This window comes from Schistocerca americana, chromosome 8, assembly GCF_021461395.2.
Source record: "Schistocerca americana isolate TAMUIC-IGC-003095 chromosome 8, iqSchAmer2.1, whole genome shotgun sequence".
Lineage (NCBI taxonomy): Eukaryota > Metazoa > Arthropoda > Insecta > Orthoptera > Acrididae > Schistocerca > Schistocerca americana.
In genome coordinates, this window is record NC_060126.1 from 89420641 (window position 1) to 89440541 (window position 19901).

Consider the following 19901-nt stretch of genomic DNA (forward strand, 5'->3'; position numbering starts at 1 on the left):
TCACAGGAAATCTAACTCATCCACGAAAAAGGGGATTATAAGGCGTTTGCTCGGCAGATTCTTGAGTACTGTTCACCAATCGGGGATGCTCACCGGGTACGACTGACAGACGAGACAGGGAAGCACAGACGAAGGGCGGCGAATTTCCCTCAGGGGAGAGCGTTACAGAGATTCTCGACAAACTCCATTGGCAGACATTGCAAGAGGGGTGTTGTGCATCAAGGAGAGTTTTACTGTTGAAACTACATCTGGTGAAATAATCAGGATGAGAAATTTCGAGAAACCAGTGCTAATAGGCTTACCGACACTCATTCTTCCCACGCGCTATTCGCGTGTGGTTCAAATGGTTCAAATGGCTCTGAGCACTACGCGACTTAACTTCTGAGGTCATCAGTCGCCTAGAACGCAGAACTACACTCCTGGAAATTGAAATAAGAACACCGTGAATTCATTGTCCCAGGAAGGGGAAACTTTATTGACACATTCCTGGGGTCAGATACATCACATGATCACACTGACAGAACCACAGGCACATAGACACAGGCAACAGAGCATGCACAATGTCGGCACTAGTACAGTGTATATCCACCTTTCACAGCAATGCAGGCTGCTATTCTCCCATGGAGACGATCGTAGAGATGCTGGATGTAGTCCTGTGGAACGGCTTGCCATGCCATTTCCACCTGGCGCCTCAGTTGGACCAGCGTTCGTGCTGGACGTGCAGACCGCGTGAGACGACGCTTCATCCAGTCCCAAACATGCTCAATGGGGGACAGATCCGCAGATCTTGCTGGCCAGGGTAGTTGACTTACACCTTCTAGAGCACGTTGGGTGGCACGGGATACATGCGGACGTGCATTGTCCTGTTGGAACAGCAAGTTCCCTTGCCGGTCTAGGAATGGTAGAACGATGGGTTCGATGACGGTTTGGATGTACCGTGCACTATTCAGTGTCCCCTCGACGAACACCAGTGGTGTACGGCCAGTGTAGGAGATCGCTCCCCACATCATGATGCCGGGTGTTGGCCCTGTGTGCCTCGGTCGTATGCAGTCCTGATTGTGGCGCTCACCTGCACGGCGCCAAACACTCATACGACCATCATTGGCACCAAGGCAGAAGCGACTCTCATCGCTGAAGACGACACGTCTCCATTCGTCCCTCCATTCACGCCTGTCGCGACACCACTGGAGGCGGGCTGCACGATGTTGGGGCGTGAGCGGAAGACGGCCTAACGGTGTGCGGGACCGTAGCCCAGCTTCATGGAGACGGTTGCGAATGGTCCTCGCCGATACCCCAGGAGCAACAGTGTCCCTAATTTGCTGGGAAGTGGCGGTGCGGTCCCCTACGGCACTGCGTAGGATCCTACGGTCTTGGCGTGCACCCGTGCGTCGCTGCGGTCCGGTCCCAGGTCGACGGGCACGTGCACCTTCCGCCGACCACTGGCGACAACATCGATGTACTGTGGAGGCCTCACGCCCCACGTGTTGAGCAATTTGGCGGTACGTCCACCCGGCCTCCCGCATGCCCACTATACGCCTTCGCTCAAAGTCCGTCAACTGCACATACGGTACACGTCCACGCTGTCGCGGCATGCTACCAGTGTTAAAGACTGCGATGGAGCTCCGTATGCCACGGCAAACTGGCTGACACTGACGGCGGCGGTGCACAAATGCTGCGCAGCTAGCGCCATTCGACGGCCAACACCGCGGTTCCTGGTGTGTCCGCTGTGCCGTGCGTGTGATCATTGCTTGTACAGCCCTCTCGCAGTGTCCGGAGCAAGTATGGTGGGTCTGACATACCGGTGTCAATGTGTTCTTTTTTCCATTTCCAGGAGTGTAATTAAACCTAACTAACCTAAAGACATCACACACATCCATGCCCGAGGCAGGATTCGAACCAGCGACCGTAGCGGTCGCTCGGCTCCAGACTGCAGCGCCTAGAACCGCACGGCCACTCCGGCCGGCTTCGCGTGTGGAACAGGGTAGAGGGGGGGGGGGGGGGGGGGGAGAGGACAATCTGTTAGTGGTGCCGTAAGTACCCTCAGCTGGTTGGGGAGGATTTATGTAAAAGTAGATGTAGTTTTTTGCTTTTGGTACGGGTCTCACAAACTTGAGCAGGAGTGATTTGTAACCGTTTTCCTTTGTAGATTGCGCATTTCCCTAGTATTCTGCAATAAACTGAAGTCGGCTGTCTGCTTTGCCAACTAGTGAGTCTATGTGACCGTTCCATTTCACGTCCCTACTAATAACGGACACCCCTGAGCTCGAATGCTCGGAGCCGCATGAAACTATGTGTAGATTAACACTCTATCATAAAAACAACAGTGGTGTTTGTCATTTCCATGCAAAACTCCGCACATTTCTACTGACGCCATCAAATGGCAGCATGTTGCAGCTGCACTTACAAGTGTTTCAGTTGTGTTCAAATGGCTCTGAGCACTATGGGACTTAACTTCTAAGGTCATCAGTCCCCTAGAACTTAGAACTACTTAAACCTAACTAACCTAAGGACAGCACACACATCCACGCCCGAGAGAGGATACGAACCTGCGTAAGTAGCGGTCGCGCGGTTCCAGACTGAAGCGCGTAGAACCGCTCGGCCACCACGGCCGGCTTCAGTTGTGTGGATGGTATAATTACTGCATGTGCTCGCACGCGGGCTGTTGTGTAAACTGTTTATAGTGATATCGTGAAGATAATTATTGCTATGAATGTGGTCAAAATATTAGGTACAAAGTTGCGACATGGTGGACATGGAAATAAAATCTGGGTCGAGGATAGAGAGTTCGCAGATATGCACTATAACACAATAATTTGGAAATACAACGGGAATAACACAGAAATATATGACGTTACACTAGATATGCTGATCCTGAAGGACAGGAAGAACCTGGACCTGAAGGTGGCTGGATGTTCAAGGAGTACACGTCGCTCATTTGCAGAACAACAGGAACAGTCCAGTCAAAATGAATACGAATTATCGCCACCCAAAAATTCGAGGCCCATTATATTAGAAGATATTGATGACAGTCTACTAGAGAACATTTATTAAGACGGTTACAACCGTGACATCAATTCCTATAGCAAACTAACCAGGCGCTATAAGAGCATTAAAAGTAAATCAAATTACAGATCAATTCTGTCTAGCAGAAGGCGAGCAGGGGTTCGTTTCAAAGGAGACAGACTGTCGCAATTACAAACTATAAAAATGCATGTAATATTGCAATTTGATAGAGCAAGTTCACTATTGGCATCTGCAAATGTGGCCACTACAACCATCTAAAATGGTTAGCTTGGACGATTTGAGAGCTTCGATTTCTTTCATCGACAATCTTAAGGCTGAATATGCCATTTGATTCAGGCATATTACTACGAGGTGCATTCAACTTCTAAGGCCTCCGATTTTTTTTCTAATTAACTACTCACTCAAAATCGATGAAACTGGCGTTACTTCTCGACGTAATCGCCCTGCAGACGTACACATTTTTCACAACGCTGACGCCATGATTCCATGGCAGCGGCGAAGGCTTCTTTAGGAGTCTGTTTTGACCACTGGAAAATCGCTGAGGCAATAGCAGCATGGCTGGTGAATGTGCGGCCACGGAGAGTGTCTTTCATCGTTGGAAAAAGCCAAAAGTCACTAGGAGCCAGGTCAGGTGAGTAGGGAGCATGAGGAAACACTTCAAAGTTGTTATCACGAAGAAACTGTTGCGTAACGTTAGCTCGATGTGCGGGTGCGTTGTCTTGGTGAAACAGTACACGCGCAGCCCTTCCCGGACGTTTTTGTTGCAGTGCAGGAAGGTATTTGTTCTTCAAAACATTTTCGTAGGATGTACCTGTTACCGTAGTGCCCTTTGGAACGCAATGGGTAAGGATTACGGCCTCGCTGTCCCAGAACATGGACACCATCATTTTTTCAGCACTGGCGGTTACCCGAAGTTTTTGGTGGCGGTGAATCTGTGTGCTTCCATTGAGCTGACTGGCGCTTTGTTTCTGGATTGAAAAATGGCATCCACGTCTCATCCATTTGCAAGTAGGCTGTTTAGGTTTTTTTATTGGTAACGCCACCTCTGTATGAAAATCACTGGCTGTGCTGTGTGCAGTCTGTGGCTGCTTTGCATTGTTGTAATACTCGCCATTGGGCAGCGGCAGCTGGATGTGAACAGCGCGTAGCGTTGCGCAGTTGGAGGTGAGCCGCCAGCAGTGGCGGATGTGGGGAGAGAGATGGCGGAGTTTTGAAATTTGTCATGAACTGCTATATTTATATATGATGATATCAAGGTAAATACATTGTTTGTTCTCTATTAATATCTTTCATTTGCTAACTATCCCTATCAGTAGTTAGTGCCTTCCATAGTTTGAATCTTTTATTTAGCTGGCAGTAGTGGCGCTCGCTGTATTGCAGTAGCTTGAGCAGCGAAGATTTTTGTGAGGTAAGTGATTTGTGAAAGGTATAGTTTAATGTTAGTCAGGGCCATTCTTTTGTAGGGAATTTTGAAAGTCAGATTGCGTTGCGCTAACAAAATATTGTGTGTCAGGTTAAGCACAGTCTTGTATAAATTTTTCTAAGGGGACGTTTCATATGTCGACCCTTAGCCGAGGATACCTCACTGGAATCTTCTGATTTTTTCTTGTAGTTTGTGTAATTAGTGTAGCTATTGTTTATTGCTAGCGCGTAATTGTAGAGAGAATCTCCTTTGTAGTTGCAGTCTTTCATTGTGGTACAGTAAAACAGTTGTAGCATGCATGCAGTTTTACACCAAGTATTTCTCAGCAGCGCGTGCAATTAACTAGATATTTTTTCGGTGCTATGTTAATGTGTTCTCTTATTTTTGCTCTTCAAATTGTGCTTTTCTGTGTTATCGTGTGAAATATTGTGGCAATAATGGCGTGTGAAAAACGTAACACTAGGCTCCAAAGTAAACTGAGAAATAATAGTGACGACGAGCGTAGCTTATCAGCGCCGCCGAGTAATGAATTTACTAATGTTCAAAGTAGTAATTTGGTAACTGTGCATAGGGAAATGGAGCGGGCGTCAAATAATGGTGTAGACAGTGAAACAGGTAGTGAACAGGGAAGCATTATCGATCGATCGGTCGGCAACAGCTCGCCTCGGGAATCGGGAATGACAGAACACAATATTGCAAATACTGTAGACTCAGGTTTTGGGTTCTCACCGTTTTCTCAAATGAGTCAAGACACATTTTCCGCTTGTCAAAATGTGAATGTTGCCGGTGCAAATTCACTGCCGAAAAGCACTGAGGAACATGTTTCAGACACCAATGCATTGTTATTACAATTAATACAACAAATGGGACAAACACAGCAAAAGCTTCAGAAGTTAGACACAATGGAACAAAATCAGAGACAAACACAGCAAAAGCTTCAAAAGTTAGACACAATGGAACAACACCAGAGACAAACACAGCAACAGTTAGACGCAATGGAAGAAAATCTTCACACCACGCTTGAACAAACACGTGAAGATTTAACTACTGAGTTACATAACATCGAATCGAAATGTCAAAAAGTCTGTAATGACGTAAAAACACAAATTTGTGAGCATTTCCAACCTATTTTTTCGCGTCATGAAAATGCATTACAGAATCATGAAGCAGCCATAAAAGAACTGCAAACTATTGTTCATGAAAATCACAACACCTTGCAAGCTAAAATTGACTCAGTTGCATCTACCGATTCGGTTAAGCAACTTGCAAAAACTCAGGAAAACTTAAAGGACACAGTAGATTCGATTTCAACACAAATGGACACTCTGAAACTTGGTTCAGAAAAACACACTGAGGAAATGTGTTCACTATCGGAGAAAGTAGCCGAACTCTCGGATCAGGTCACTAACTTATCTACAAAGGTAGATGATGATCTGAATGACACAAGACCTGTAGCCTTCACTGACACAGAAGAGTATGAACAAATTAGAAAATTCAAACAGAATCAAAATCAAATCAATACACAGTACAAAAGAGAAATCCGGGAAGTACAAGATCAGCTGACACAGGTAATACAAGAATTACGTATTTCAGAGGATACTCGCGCCCCAATACGGGAAGAGGGACACAGAAATACGGAACAGCCACAAAATAATAACACAGGGCATTTCGGAAGTTATGAAAGAAATTGGCAATGTGCACCGAATTTTGAGATGGAACGGCCGACACGACCTAACAATGACCGATATGCGACTCGCCGACATGATGATTTTGACTATAAGCTGTTCATTACTACACGTAAATTCAAAACATTTAAGAATTCTGGCAACGACATTCATCCACAAGCATGGCTCCATCAATTCTCGCATTGTTTTCCTCCCAACTGGTCGTTAGAACACAGATTAGAATTTATGTGTGGCTACTTGGAGAATGAACCAGCTGTAAGAATGCGATCGGTAATTCACGATTGCCACAGTGAAGGAGAGTTTTACCATGCCTTCCTCTCAGCATATTGGTCTCAAGCCACACAAGACCGAGTAAAACATAGCATCATAATGATGAACGTTTCGAACAATCTGAATTTTCCAGTCTTATGAAATATTTTGAAGACATGTTGCATAAGAATCAGTATCTTTCAAACCCATACAGCCCCTCAGAACTCATCCGCATTTGCTTAATCAAACTGCCTGAACATTTACGACATATTATTTTGGCAGGACGTTGCAAAGACGACATTGAAGCATTTCAGGGACTCTTACAAGAATTAGAAACTGACACTGAGAATCGCGGAACGCGAAACCAGGAACACAACAATTACAGGTCAAATCTGTCGCAATTCCGCGATGAAAGAAGTAATAACTTGACACGACAAGGCTATTCTCACAACACAAATCGTGACCAAAACAGACACCACCCGTATGACAACCGTTTGCAGAGTAGTAATAACTACAGGGAAAGATCACCTCTCCGTGGTAATGACTATCACAGAGACAATAAGAGAAACAGACAATATGGGAACCAAAATAAATACTATCAAGGGAGACAGAATAACTTTAGACGCAACGGACCAGCGCGCAGTTACGATTCAGGGAGAAATTCTCCACCATGTGACCGACAAGAAAGAAACTATGGAATCTACCGACATGACGACAGACGATATGATCGTAACGACAGACCTGAATTGCATCAGAACTGGCGGGATTCAAACAGAACAGGGCCCTCTCGTCACGGTGAATTTGTAGAAGTTAGGTCTCCAAATCCCAATAACGACGCGCGCCAACAAAGAGACAATAGGCAATGACTCACACCGCTGGTAGCAACAAAACGTACTTATGAAACTGATGACGCAGCTGCCGTAGCTAGTAATTACGTAAAAATGGAAGACATTAGGGACATCTTACTCCAGGAACACGACGTAAAACTTAACAACATTGCATATCCTGTGATTCACATTACTGTAAATGACGTAAAATTTACGGCAGTACTTGACTCTGGCAGTCCCATCTCAGTAATTAGTGAAACAGCCTTTAGCAAATGCAACAAATCGAACGATTGCCCCACACTCCCGTTACGTAAGATTAAATTACAAGGTGCAATCTTTGGAAAAAGTGTAGATGTACGCCAACAAACCAACTTAGAATTCTTTTGTCAAAGCCACAGCTTCTCTACGAACTTTCTTATTGTTCCATTATTGTCGACGGAAATTATATTGGGAGTAGACTTTTTGAATGAATTCAAAGCAATCTTAAACTTTCACGATGCTGAAATAAGTTTAGAGAAGGAAGGTAAGTCAATAGCCTTGAAATTTGAAGATTGGCTCTCAAACCATGACGAAGAAATCAATCGGCTTTACCTTCTGTTGGACAACAGTTCGGAATTTTCTACGGAACTAGACACTAACAATCACTCTGCAAGAACTGACAGGGATGATATCGACGGCATATTTGAAATTAATGAGTTAATTCAGAATAAAATTCAAACAATTGAGAATTGTAATGACACTGATAGGCAGGACCTTTTTGAGATTTTACAAGAACATTCCACAGTTTTTACTCATAAAACAGGAACAATCAAGGGATTTCAATACCAATTTCGTGTTCGTGAGCATACTAAATTTTGTGTTAGACCATATGTAATTCCAGCACATTATAGGGACCGTGTTAGAACAGAAATACAATCTATGCTTGACGAGGGCATTATTGAGCCTGCAGTAAGCTCATACAACAATCCATTACATGTTGTTGAGAAGAAAAATGGATCGATCAGGCTTGTCTTAGATTCGAGACAAATCAATACGATCATTATTCCTGAAACAGACAGGCTGCAAACGTTGGAAGAACTTCTTCAAAATTTTAATGGTGTAAAAGTGTTGTCTTCCATTGATGTCAGATACAGCTTTTATCAGATCGAACTTCATCCAGAATGTAGAAAATACACAGCTTTCCTTTGTTTCGGCGTTTGTTATCAGTTTCGGAAACTTCCCTTTGGTTTGAACATTTCTTCAGCAGCATTCATTCGCGGGCTAAATTCCATATTACCTGAGTTCTTAAAACGTCACATCACCTTATATGTGGACGATATTCTAATAGCAGAAGCTTCATGGGAACTACATAATCGCATCCTCAACAGTTTGTTACGTATTTTTGCAGAATCTGGAATTACAGTTAACTTGGAAAAGTCTGAATTCGGTAGGACAAAGGTGAAGTTTTTGGGACATATTATTTCTTCTGAAGGCATTCAGCCGGATCCTGAAAAGTTAGAAGCAATCAGAGCCATTCCAGTTCCATCCACAAAAAGACAAGTCCGCAGTTTTCTAGGTCTCGTAAATTTTTACCGTCGTTTTCTGAATATGCAAATTCTTGTTACACAAAAACTTTGTTCTCTCACTGGAAAAAATACTATTTGGAACTGGGACGAACAAGCACAATTGGAATTCAATTCTTTGAAAGAAGCGTTACTTCACGCGCCAATCTTAGCTCATCCAGATCTGTCACAAGATTTCTGCCTTAGCACGGATTCTTCTAAAGTCGGTCTTGGTGCCCATTTGTTTCAAGAAGCCATAGAAAATGACACTACCATTCAGAAAACCATTGCTTTTGCTAGCCGAGTGCTAACAAAATCTGAAAAAAATTATTCCGTTACTGAATTAGAAGCGTTAGCTATCGTTTGGGCATTTAACAAATTCCGTTTCTTTCTTTCTGGTAAGCACGTAAAAGTATACAGTGATCATCGTGCATTACAATTTCTTATGTCTTCAAAATTAAATCATGACAGGTTAAAACGTTGGGCATTGTTTCTGCAAGAATTCCGCTTCACAATAGTCTACATTCCCGGCAAGGAGAACATTGTTGCGGACGCATTGTCACGCGCACCGGCTGGGCTTGAGAAAAGTACCACAGAAGGCAACCTCGAGAAAAATTTCAGTATTCTTTACATTCAGAAAGTCGCCTTTGAAAACTTCATCACCACATCTTTAAAGGACATTGCTCATGAACAAGATAAAGATCCGATTTGGAAAGACATCAAGAGCAAATGGCATGAAAAGACACACACACAGATTCGGCATTATTATCTGGTTAGAAACAACATACTGTTCAAACGCTGCACTGTTGATGACAAGCTATGGGTACTTTGCATTCCTGACGATTTTGTTAATAAGCTCATTTGGTACATTCATTTCAGCTACGCACATTTTGGTCCACGAAAATGTTATCATATTCTTCGAACGACTTGTTATTTTAACAATATGGAAAAAAGAATTCGAAGAGTCTTGTCTATTTGTAAACTTTGTCAAAAGGCGAAACCATCTACTGTCTCACATCGTGCTCTGTTGTTTCCTATTATTCCTTCTAAATTAAAAGAATTTGCTGCTGTTGATCTCTTGGGACCGCTTGTCAGAACATCCAATGGATTTTCGTACGTTCTAGTCGCTGTTGAACTTACTTCAAAATTTGTTTCTTTCACTCCGTTACGTAAAGCCACTGGACGATCTGTCTCCAACGCCTTTGTTAAAAATTTCTTACGTGAAGTTGGCCACGTTGCTAAAGTCATTTCAGGTAACGGACCGCAATTTAGATCTGCTGTTTGGTCACGCACGCTTCGGAATCATAAAATCAAACCTGTTTTTATTTCATTGTACTCACCACATTGCAACCCGTCTGAACGGATTATGAAAGAAATCAATAAGCTTTGCAGACTTTATTGTCACAGAAAGCATCAGCATTGGGACAGATATCTACAATTATTTCAAAATGTGCTGAATGAAATGCCTCATGATTCCACTGCTTTACCACCTACTCTTGTACTGAAGAATGAAGAACCACCGAACAGAATCAGAGAGCTTGTACCTTTCCCGAATACACGTAAACTTCGACACAAAGACATAATTGATTTGGCTCTTAAAAATATAAAATCTGCAGCAGACAAAAGGAGAGAACTCCACGCTAAAGCAAATGCAAAGAAATTATATATTGGTCAGAAAGTTCTCATTAAAGCTCATTCATTGTTACATAAGAAGAAACACTTGAGTCACAAATTCTTTCTAGTTTACAATGGACCTTGCAGAATCCGACGTATACCACATGATAATTGCGTTGAAGTTGAAACTCTGCGTACTAGGAAGAGTAAAGGTTTACACCACATTTCACATGTAAAACCGTTTATTGAAAGATAATCTGCTTTTTAACTTTGTCATTGCCATAAAACTTTTCACTTTACATTACTAGTATGCTTGTCAGACTTAGAATCTGTTAACATGCAACAATGTTTGAAGTTAAATATCCAGTCAAGAACCAAGAGAACTTATTGAAACAGAAATGACGAATGCATTGTTATAGTGAACAGACGTCACAGTGTTATTGTGTGTGTACATTCTTGCTTGTTAGTTGCACGATTACGTAACGACTATAAGGCTCACATACTTAGAACATTTACCAGTACTGCTAATGAGATTTTAATGCAACATTTTGGTTTACTTGAAAATACATTCTGGATTTAAAGTACTTTCTGTGGAATTAATGATGACTTAGCATTTGGTTTCTTTGACAGATACACGATTATATCACGACGCTACTAATGAGTGACAATTTACAATGTTGCTTTTGCGGTGTATCTGTTTTATATCCGCACAGTTTTTCTGAATTCTTCTGGAAAGCAAAACATGTTTTAGTAGTAAGCTACAATGTGAGGGCCTTTTTCGTAGCACAACAATACTTTACAGTATAGTATTTTCTTGATCACAGTAATGTACATAATAATTACGATATCTACACAAAGCATTTCACTTTCGTTTATGATGGGGTAAGTACATTGACTTCTGCAGAACTTAGCTTTCGGAGGACGATAATTACGACACTTCCACAGAATTATCTTACAGCAAGACGCACATTTAGCGCTACAGGACACGCATTTGAGTGATTAATTTTGTACTTAAAACATTTATTTTTAAAGATATTTGAAGTACAATGATACGAAGTTTTTCCATGATACATTTCATTCCATTGCTGTAATCTGTAACACCTGAGGGTATAATTACATTAATCCTCAGGGGGGTACACGCTTACTTTGTGTACCATGTGTGTGGCAACCACAAGGAACCCTAGCTAATATGGTATTTGCTTATACAACTTTACACATCGGTACCATATTTCTCTAACACACAAATTACACAGCTATCTGATCATTTAACTGAGAGATAAACATTTTTTTACTACATCAGTGTCACATGTTTACGCAATACACAGTTGGGTAACTTCACACTTATGAAACTGTATTTTGTCTGTACTTTGTAAACTGGTCATATTTTTTCGGAACCATTGTGATACTATGAGAGCTTTGAATGATATATTTGGTAAGGGAGCATGATTTTAAAGTACGTTTGAGGTAGATGACACTATTGAAATGAGCAGAGAATTTTTTTTAGGTTTTGAAATTATTACAGAAAGCTATGACGTTTTTGAGATTTGACTGAGGTGTTATGATGTTATTATTATGACGACGATGTGTACTATGCTGTTGAGATATGTTTATGATCAATAAGATGATGCTACCGTATATGAGGAATAAGAAGTATGTTGGAAACCAAGAATCGTACTTTCAGAGTTATGAAATGTGCGTAAATGCGTGACTGTATCACAATGCTGACGAATATTTTATTTGGACACTTATATTTATAGGATTTTCTTTCTACAGATTTGCAACGCTAATTCTTGACCTGTGAAATATTTTTATGTGAGACTGTCACTGTAGCGGAACCTGCTGTCGTAAATATTTCCGTAAGAAAGTTAAGTGACCACCTGCACGTAATGCGTCGCGGGCACCCACCTGGGCGACAGCCGCCCCAAAAAAAGCCATTAGCCTTTCAGCGGCACAGGTAGAAAAAAAAGAAAGGGGAGGCCATTGTCCTCGCTATTGACATTTCCTTGTTGAAAGCATACTGTGGAGCTCGTAATTTATGATATTTACTAAAATGCCTAATGAAATGATTAGAAACATTTTACATCAATTGTCTTTGTAGTTAAGAGATTGCTCATTTTGTTTAATATCTGGTTTCCAGCTGTGTTGCAGCATTGGTTTCATAAAATAAAATTAAATGCATTTGCTAATGTGAACACTTTCTGTCAACAGATCTATTAAATAATAATTTTGTGATCCACATTCTTCAAAAAAGGAGCACTTGGAAAGGAAAGAACAATAAGAAGGGACTAGTAACAGTAACTGCATACATAATATTCTTTTCAAGTACATGGTAATATTTCTTTTACAATAAGTTGTTGTGGTGCACCACTTTAATTACTTAGACATTAAGATGTGATTATACATTTCCCTTATCTGCATTGTTATCTTTAGTGTACTATTTTTTCTGCTTGAGCTATGTCATGTTTAGATATAAGCTGCTGTTTGCCAGGCATAGTGCTACTGAACTTTAATTTGTGTTACTCTGCTAAGCCAGATTTATTTTTTTGTTTGCTGCGCATTGCCTCATATTAGTTGTAATGTTGAATTGCTTGGTAATTTAGATTTACTGTAGCTTGCTTTGCGATTTTCCATTTTTTTTCATTGCTGTTTATATTAATTGTTTTATGTGCTGCTGCATTGCCTCGTCCCTTAGTTTAGCATCTGAGCTCAGTAGATTTAAGTTAGCTTAAGAGGGGGTAGACTATATAAGAAACTGACTATGGAGAATAGGTAAAGAATGCATTGCGAAGTTATATGAAAAAGATTTGGGCCCAAATGAGTATTGTACAATCAGAAATAATTATTTTGAAAGAAATATGAACAGAATACAGAAAGCAGGCTTAGATAGGACTTTTTGGGAATAATGATGAACAAAGGGAGTTCTCCATGCAAAATACTGCAGTAAAACAAACCCTGTCCTTTCCCTTTTGTGTTATCCCACTATATGTTTGTGTACCCTTGTGTATTTGTTTTCTTCCTGTCTCTGTGTACTGTTTCATAGAACTTTTTTCTCTTCTAATACTAAGTTACATTCACTATGATGAGGAATACTGTTATCCTCAAATACAATTGGCATTAATAATGTGTTATTTACTTTGTAAAGATGTTTAGACATTATTTATTCTGTTTTGTGTTAATGCTCATGTGTGAAGTTGATGTTTCGAAAGTTATTCTGATCTTTTATGTATTTACTTATGTCATAATTCCTGTAACACTGATGTATATGTTAGTTCGATTCTTTTGTAAAGCCTGTACCACGAATGTTATCTGTATTGTTATGTTCTTTAATGATGTATTTTGTACCTTTGTAATTGTATTCTTATGTTATAAAATTGTAATTGACACCAGTTCATCAAATTAAGTAACTTGTAAGTTACATTTCACTGCACACGTTTCAGTTGGTCATAGTATATGGACAATATGTGAGAAGTAGGGACTGTTAGTGTTTGCACGTGTGTTAATAATTCAGCAAGGGACTGGATAACAGCATTGCTGGTTCTAAGGACAATTTCAAAAACTTTGTGAGTGCACAAGTGGTGGTTTATGGACTTGCTATATTATCCGCAAGACTCTTCAATGGTGATTGTGCACCTGCACAGTCACAACAGATGGCTGCTGGCTATCTCTACAAGGACTACAGTGGGTCTACATCTTTGATGATCCATCAATATCATTATTTCTACAAGGACTGCAGTGGGTCTGCACCTCTGGTGGCCCACCAATACCGTAATCTCTACCAGGACTACAGTGGGTCTGCTCTGTGATGACCTGCCTACCAATACTCTTCAAAATTTCGACTGACTCTGCTGTAGGTTTGCTCTGTTGTGGCCCATTACCTGTATGCATGTCAAGAGTCAGCACTGTCTTTCCGTTGGAAGGACAACACTACTTCTTCAAGACTGCATGGAAATCCACTACTTCTGTGTGCATTTTCTTTTACTGCTCAGACTTTGAGAAAAACTCTGCATTTTTACTGTGATGAACAATCTGGACTGTCTTTATGGACTGTGAGAAATTTTTAGCTTTTGACCAACATTGTATCAATAAGTGTGTGCATTTGATTTCTTTGTTATTGTAATTATGGAAAATTTTTTTCAAATCTGTATTGGCCACTGCCCAATCCAATTTGTAAAATTTTTTGTGGGGAGCATGGGGGCTATGTAAGTAGGCTGTTTAGGTTTTTTTATTGGTAACGCCACCTCTGTATGAAAATCACTGGCTGTGCTGTGTGCAGTCTGTGGCTGCTTTGCATTGTTGTAATACTCGCCATTGTAGTGTTGGGCAGCGGCAGCTGGATGTGAACAGCGCGTAGCGTTGCGCAGTTGGAGGTGAGCCGCCAGCAGTGGTGGATGTGGGGAGAGAGATGGCGGAGTTTTGAAATTTGTCATGAACTGCTATATTTATATATGATGATATCAAGGTAAATACATTGTTTGTTCTCTATTAATATCTTTCATTTGCTAACTATCCCTATCAGTAGTTAGTGCCTTCCATAGTTTGAATCTTTTATTTAGCTGGCAGTAGTGGCGCTCGCTGTATTGCAGTAGCTTGAGCAGCGAAGATTTTTGTGAGGTAAGTGATTTGTGAAAGGTATAGTTTAATGTTAGTCAGGGCCATTCTTTTGTAGGGAATTTTGAAAGTCAGATTGCGTTGCGCTAACAAAATATTGTGTGTCAGGTTAAGCACAGTCTTGTATAAATTTTTCTAAGGGGACGTTTCACATTGTCCCATTCATGCTGTCGTTGCGCGTCAACATTGCTTGGCAACATGCCACACGGGCAGCCATGTGGTCGTCCGTCAGCATTCGTGGCACCCACCTGGATGACACTTTTCGCATTTTCAGGTCGTCATGCAGGATTGTGTGCACAGAGCCCACAGAAATGCCAACTCTGGAGGCGGTCTGTTCAACAGTCATTCGGCGATCCCCCAAAGCAATTCTCTCCACTTTCTCGATCATGTCGTCAGACCGGCTTGTACGAGCCCGAGGTTTGTTGTCACACGATGTTCTGCCTTCATTAAACTGTCGCACCCACGAACACACTTTCGACACATCCACAACTCCATCACCACATGTCTCCTTCACCTGTCGATGAATTTCAATTGGTTTCACACCACGCAAATTCAGAAAACAAATGATTGCACACTGTTCAAGTAAGGAAAACGTCGCCATTTTAAGTATTTAAAACAGTTCTCATTCTCGCCGCTGGTGGTAAAATTCCGTCTGCCGTACGGTTCTGCCATCTCTGGGATGTATTGACAATGAACGCAGCCTCATTTTAAAACAATGAGCATGTTTCTATCTCTTTCCAGTCCGGAGAAAAAAATCGGAGGCCTTAGAACTTGAATGCACCTCGTATATTTGTCACACGTAAGTAAATAAAATATGTAGTATACGTCTGAAGGCACAACATTTTATGGAGCAAGTGAATATGTTTATGAGAGAGCAGGGTGTGGTTAAAGGAAATGTTTGGTACAGTGACCAGAGTCAATTCGGATATGAAATGTCTTCATCATCAACATTGTCTCACAGAGGAAAGGAAACTACAGCTATCGTGTTGCAGTCTGTACGTAACTCTACTCACAGCAATACAGTTGATGTGTCTTTATCAGTGTCAAATTGTACATTTGTTTTGAAGAGGCACAAGACGCTTTCGGTCCAAGTATTTCAAAGTCATTTGAAACAACCTGCCCACGAAACAAATACGTGAAGGCAAGTAAAAGTGTAGAAATTACTAAAAACATGAAACGTTCCCTAACTTCAGTCTTTGGCCGGAAAATGTAACAAGTGAAAAGAGCCTATTGCTGTGTGGTTACTCGTCAGGTCATAGAGATCGTGCGCTTATAGATACAAGTTTTCCAAACAAAGATGTTAAGCTGAAGATACTGGCACCGAAAGTATTCCGAATCCCATGATGTTTACTTCTTTCGACAATATGAAATGTGTATCAGAAGGATTACTAATTTTGTAGGAGTACAATGTGCCAAACCCCAAGTTAAGGTATATGGTCACACTTCGCTCTGTGATTTACAATCAATTTTCTGCACCAAAGCATGCGCCTATGTAGCAATATGCTTGGCGAAAGTCAGGTTATCTATGACACTGACATACCCATATCGTCACTTGAAACTGAAATTAACGTAACTTTTATTATCGGACTGCTTGAATGTGGGAGTGATTCTGAATGTAAAAACGGGGCTTTACTGAGGTGTTCTCATTGTTCTATTTCACTTTGTTTTAACCAGTTCATCGAAATCCCGCATTTGCACTATTGATTGAAAATGTGATAGTACAATGACGCCGTTGAATGACGTATAATTTCCCTCCTATGTTGGTTTGTTTCTCTCTATTAAACTGACACTTGCCGTAGAATGCAACGTTTTGCGTGGAAATGACACAGATCACCGTTTTTTATGATCTAGCGGTACTCTAAGTACGGTTTCGTGCGGTTCCGAGCGTTCGAGGTCAGACGCGTCCCATGCAAGTGTTAGACCCAAGTATTTGTACGAGTTTACCGACTGCAGTTGTGAGGAATTGATACTATATTCGTAGGAGACTATGTTTTCTGTTTTGTGAAGTGCACAGTTTTATATTTCTCAACATTTAAAGCAAGTTCCAAATCTTTGCATCAGTTTCAAATGTTATCAAACTCTGATTATTTGTGCAGCTTCATTCAGTCTGTCCTTCATCTTAGGTAACTATTTCATGGGCGGAAAGTTTGAGGTTACTATTAATATTGTACGCAAGGTCTATAATACACAACATGGACAGGAAATGAGTAAACAAACTTCCCTGGGGCACACCTGAAGTTACTCCTACATCTGTCGACGACTCTCCGTACAAGACAACGTGCTGCGTTCTCCCTACGAAAAAACCCTCGGTCCAGTCACAAATCCCTCTCGACGCCCCATATGTTCACACTTCTGATGATAAACGTAGGTGTAGTACTGAGAGCAAATGCTTTTCGGAAACAGAGAAACACTACAGCCACCTGATTACCTTGATCCATGGCTTCCAGTGTGCCACGTGAGAAAAGTGCGAGTTTGGTTACACATGATCTGTATTTCCGAAGACCGTTCTGGTTGGCTTGGAGGGGGTCGGTCTGTTCGAGATGCCTGATTATGTCTGCTATCAGAATATGTCTAAGATTCTATAATAAATCGATGTCAAGAATAATGGGCGGTAGTTCTTGTAGACAGGTGTGATTTGTGCTTTCTTCCAGCCAATAGGTACGGCTTCTTGTTCGAGAGATCTGTAGCGCACTGTAGTTAAAAGAGGGCTAAATTAGCCGCGAATTGGGTATAGAATCTGCTAGGGATTCCATCGGGCCCTGTGGCTTTGTTCAGTTTTAACGATTTCAGCTGTTTCTCAATACCACTGACACTACTACCTATTTCACTTATCTTCTTAGTGGTACGAGGATTAAATAGGGGCAATACTCCTGGGTTTTGCTTCATAAATGAACATTTGAATACAGAGTTTAGCATTCCTGCTTTTCCTTTACTGGACTCAATTTCAGTTCGTGGTTTGTCCTCGAATGACTGGACACTAAATTTGGTGCCAGTAACAGCTTTTACATACGACCAGAACTTGAGTTTTGTGAAAGATCTTCGGACAGTATTTTGCTATGGTAATCATTGAAGGCATCAGGCATTGCTCTCTTCATAGCCAAACGGTTTCATTCGGCATCTCTCTATTTATAGCCCTAAGCTTTGTTTTATACCTGCCATGCAGTAGTATCTGTTTCTTTAGAAGTTCCTTTAAGTGACTGTATACCGTGGAGAATCGCTCCCATCATGAACAGTTCTACTGAGTACAGATCCGTCCAGTGTGTGGTCAATTATTCTTTTTAAAAAACTTGAGCTATAGACGCCATTCATGTTCCTGTCCTGAGCTACACATTCAAGTTCTTCACTGAGATATGACACTACTGCGTCCTTGTCCCGTTTGCTGAACGTATAAGTTTTTATCATTGTTTTAGTTGCTCTTTGTACTTTGGTATCCATCGTTGCTATAGCTGCCTCATGGTCATTGATGTGGACATCCTCAAAGAGGTCAGATCTGTGTGTTGCCATCAGATCTAATATATTTTCATCATGAGTGGGGTTTCAAACTATCTTTTCTAGGTAGTTTTCAAAGAAGGCATTTAGTTATGTTTCACAGGCTGTGTTGTTACGCCCACCACCAACAAAACTGTAACTGTCCAAATTAATGTTGGATGATTAAAGTCTCCTCCATTGATTACAATATGATCAGCGAACTTACGTACAAGTGAACTGAAGTTTTCTCTAAGATTTTCGGTTACATCGGGACAGTCTGGTGGTCGACAGAAGGAACCTATTACAGTTTTATGCCCGCCCTCGATACAGAGTCTTGCCGAAACAGTTTCTCATGCAGCTTCAAATTCTACAGCGGTGGATTTGAGTTTCCTGTCTACTTCGACAAATACGTCACCTGCATTTCAAATCGTCTCGCTATACGTTTACATTTTCGCAAATTTCTTACTACTGTCAGTTTCAGGTTTTAACCAGACTTCTGTGTCTAGTATCATTTGAGCTTCAGTACTTTTTAGGAGCACTTGTTGAGCATGCTTCGGCAATTTACCGAATTCCGTGCAGTTGCGATCGCGGACGTTTGCGGGCGGCAGGGTTTGCCGGACATTTGCCGCCACCGCATTCGCCAGGCAGTCCGAGCAGCGATCCCCCAGGCAAGGAAGGCCATTCCTCCTGCTCGCCGTGTCCGCCTTCAGACGCCGCCTCCGCATCTTACCTCACGCAGCCAGTACGAAAGGGGCCTCCTTCGACGTCCTGGATTCTTGAAATCACGTTGCCATTTGAAAATACTGATATAATTGTTGATAGTGCCTCACAACGCAGATGGATTTTAGATACAGTAGTTGTATCTGATACCACCGTATTTCCAATTACTGTTCCATTGCACCGAAATATAGAGCTTCTTTTCAGAATCCGGAAATGGAAATATTTAAAACTGTTGGGAAACGTGAGCAATACCATCGACTATACCAATATGTAACTAGATATTTCAAGCATGAATATAGCCCCATTCACCCTCCGTCTGTGCGGTAGTTTCTTACCACACTTACTAATTGCGATAGAAACAGCCCGTCGCAATGGGAGGAACAGGAAAGGAACTATGTGAAAAGAATGCGAATGTTCGCTAATCATTTCCAACGCTGCGTTTGTGGTTATTTTAATTCCTATGGCCGACAGTCCAAAACAACAATAAGGAAAGAAGAGATGGGTATCTGAACGGTTAAGAAGAAGAACGATGTCCCATGCGGCAAGAAACTCATTAATAACTTGTCGCGGGACAACATTCAAGACAGAGAAAGAAAATATGATCGCTAAATAGGAAATTACAGATGAAAAATGGAACTGCAGTTTCTGGTGACAGGACGGTGAGGTGATGTGAGTGATGTTTAATGTTGGCTTCGTTAATTCAAATCCCACTGCTTGTTGATTAAACGCTAGTGAACCGAGC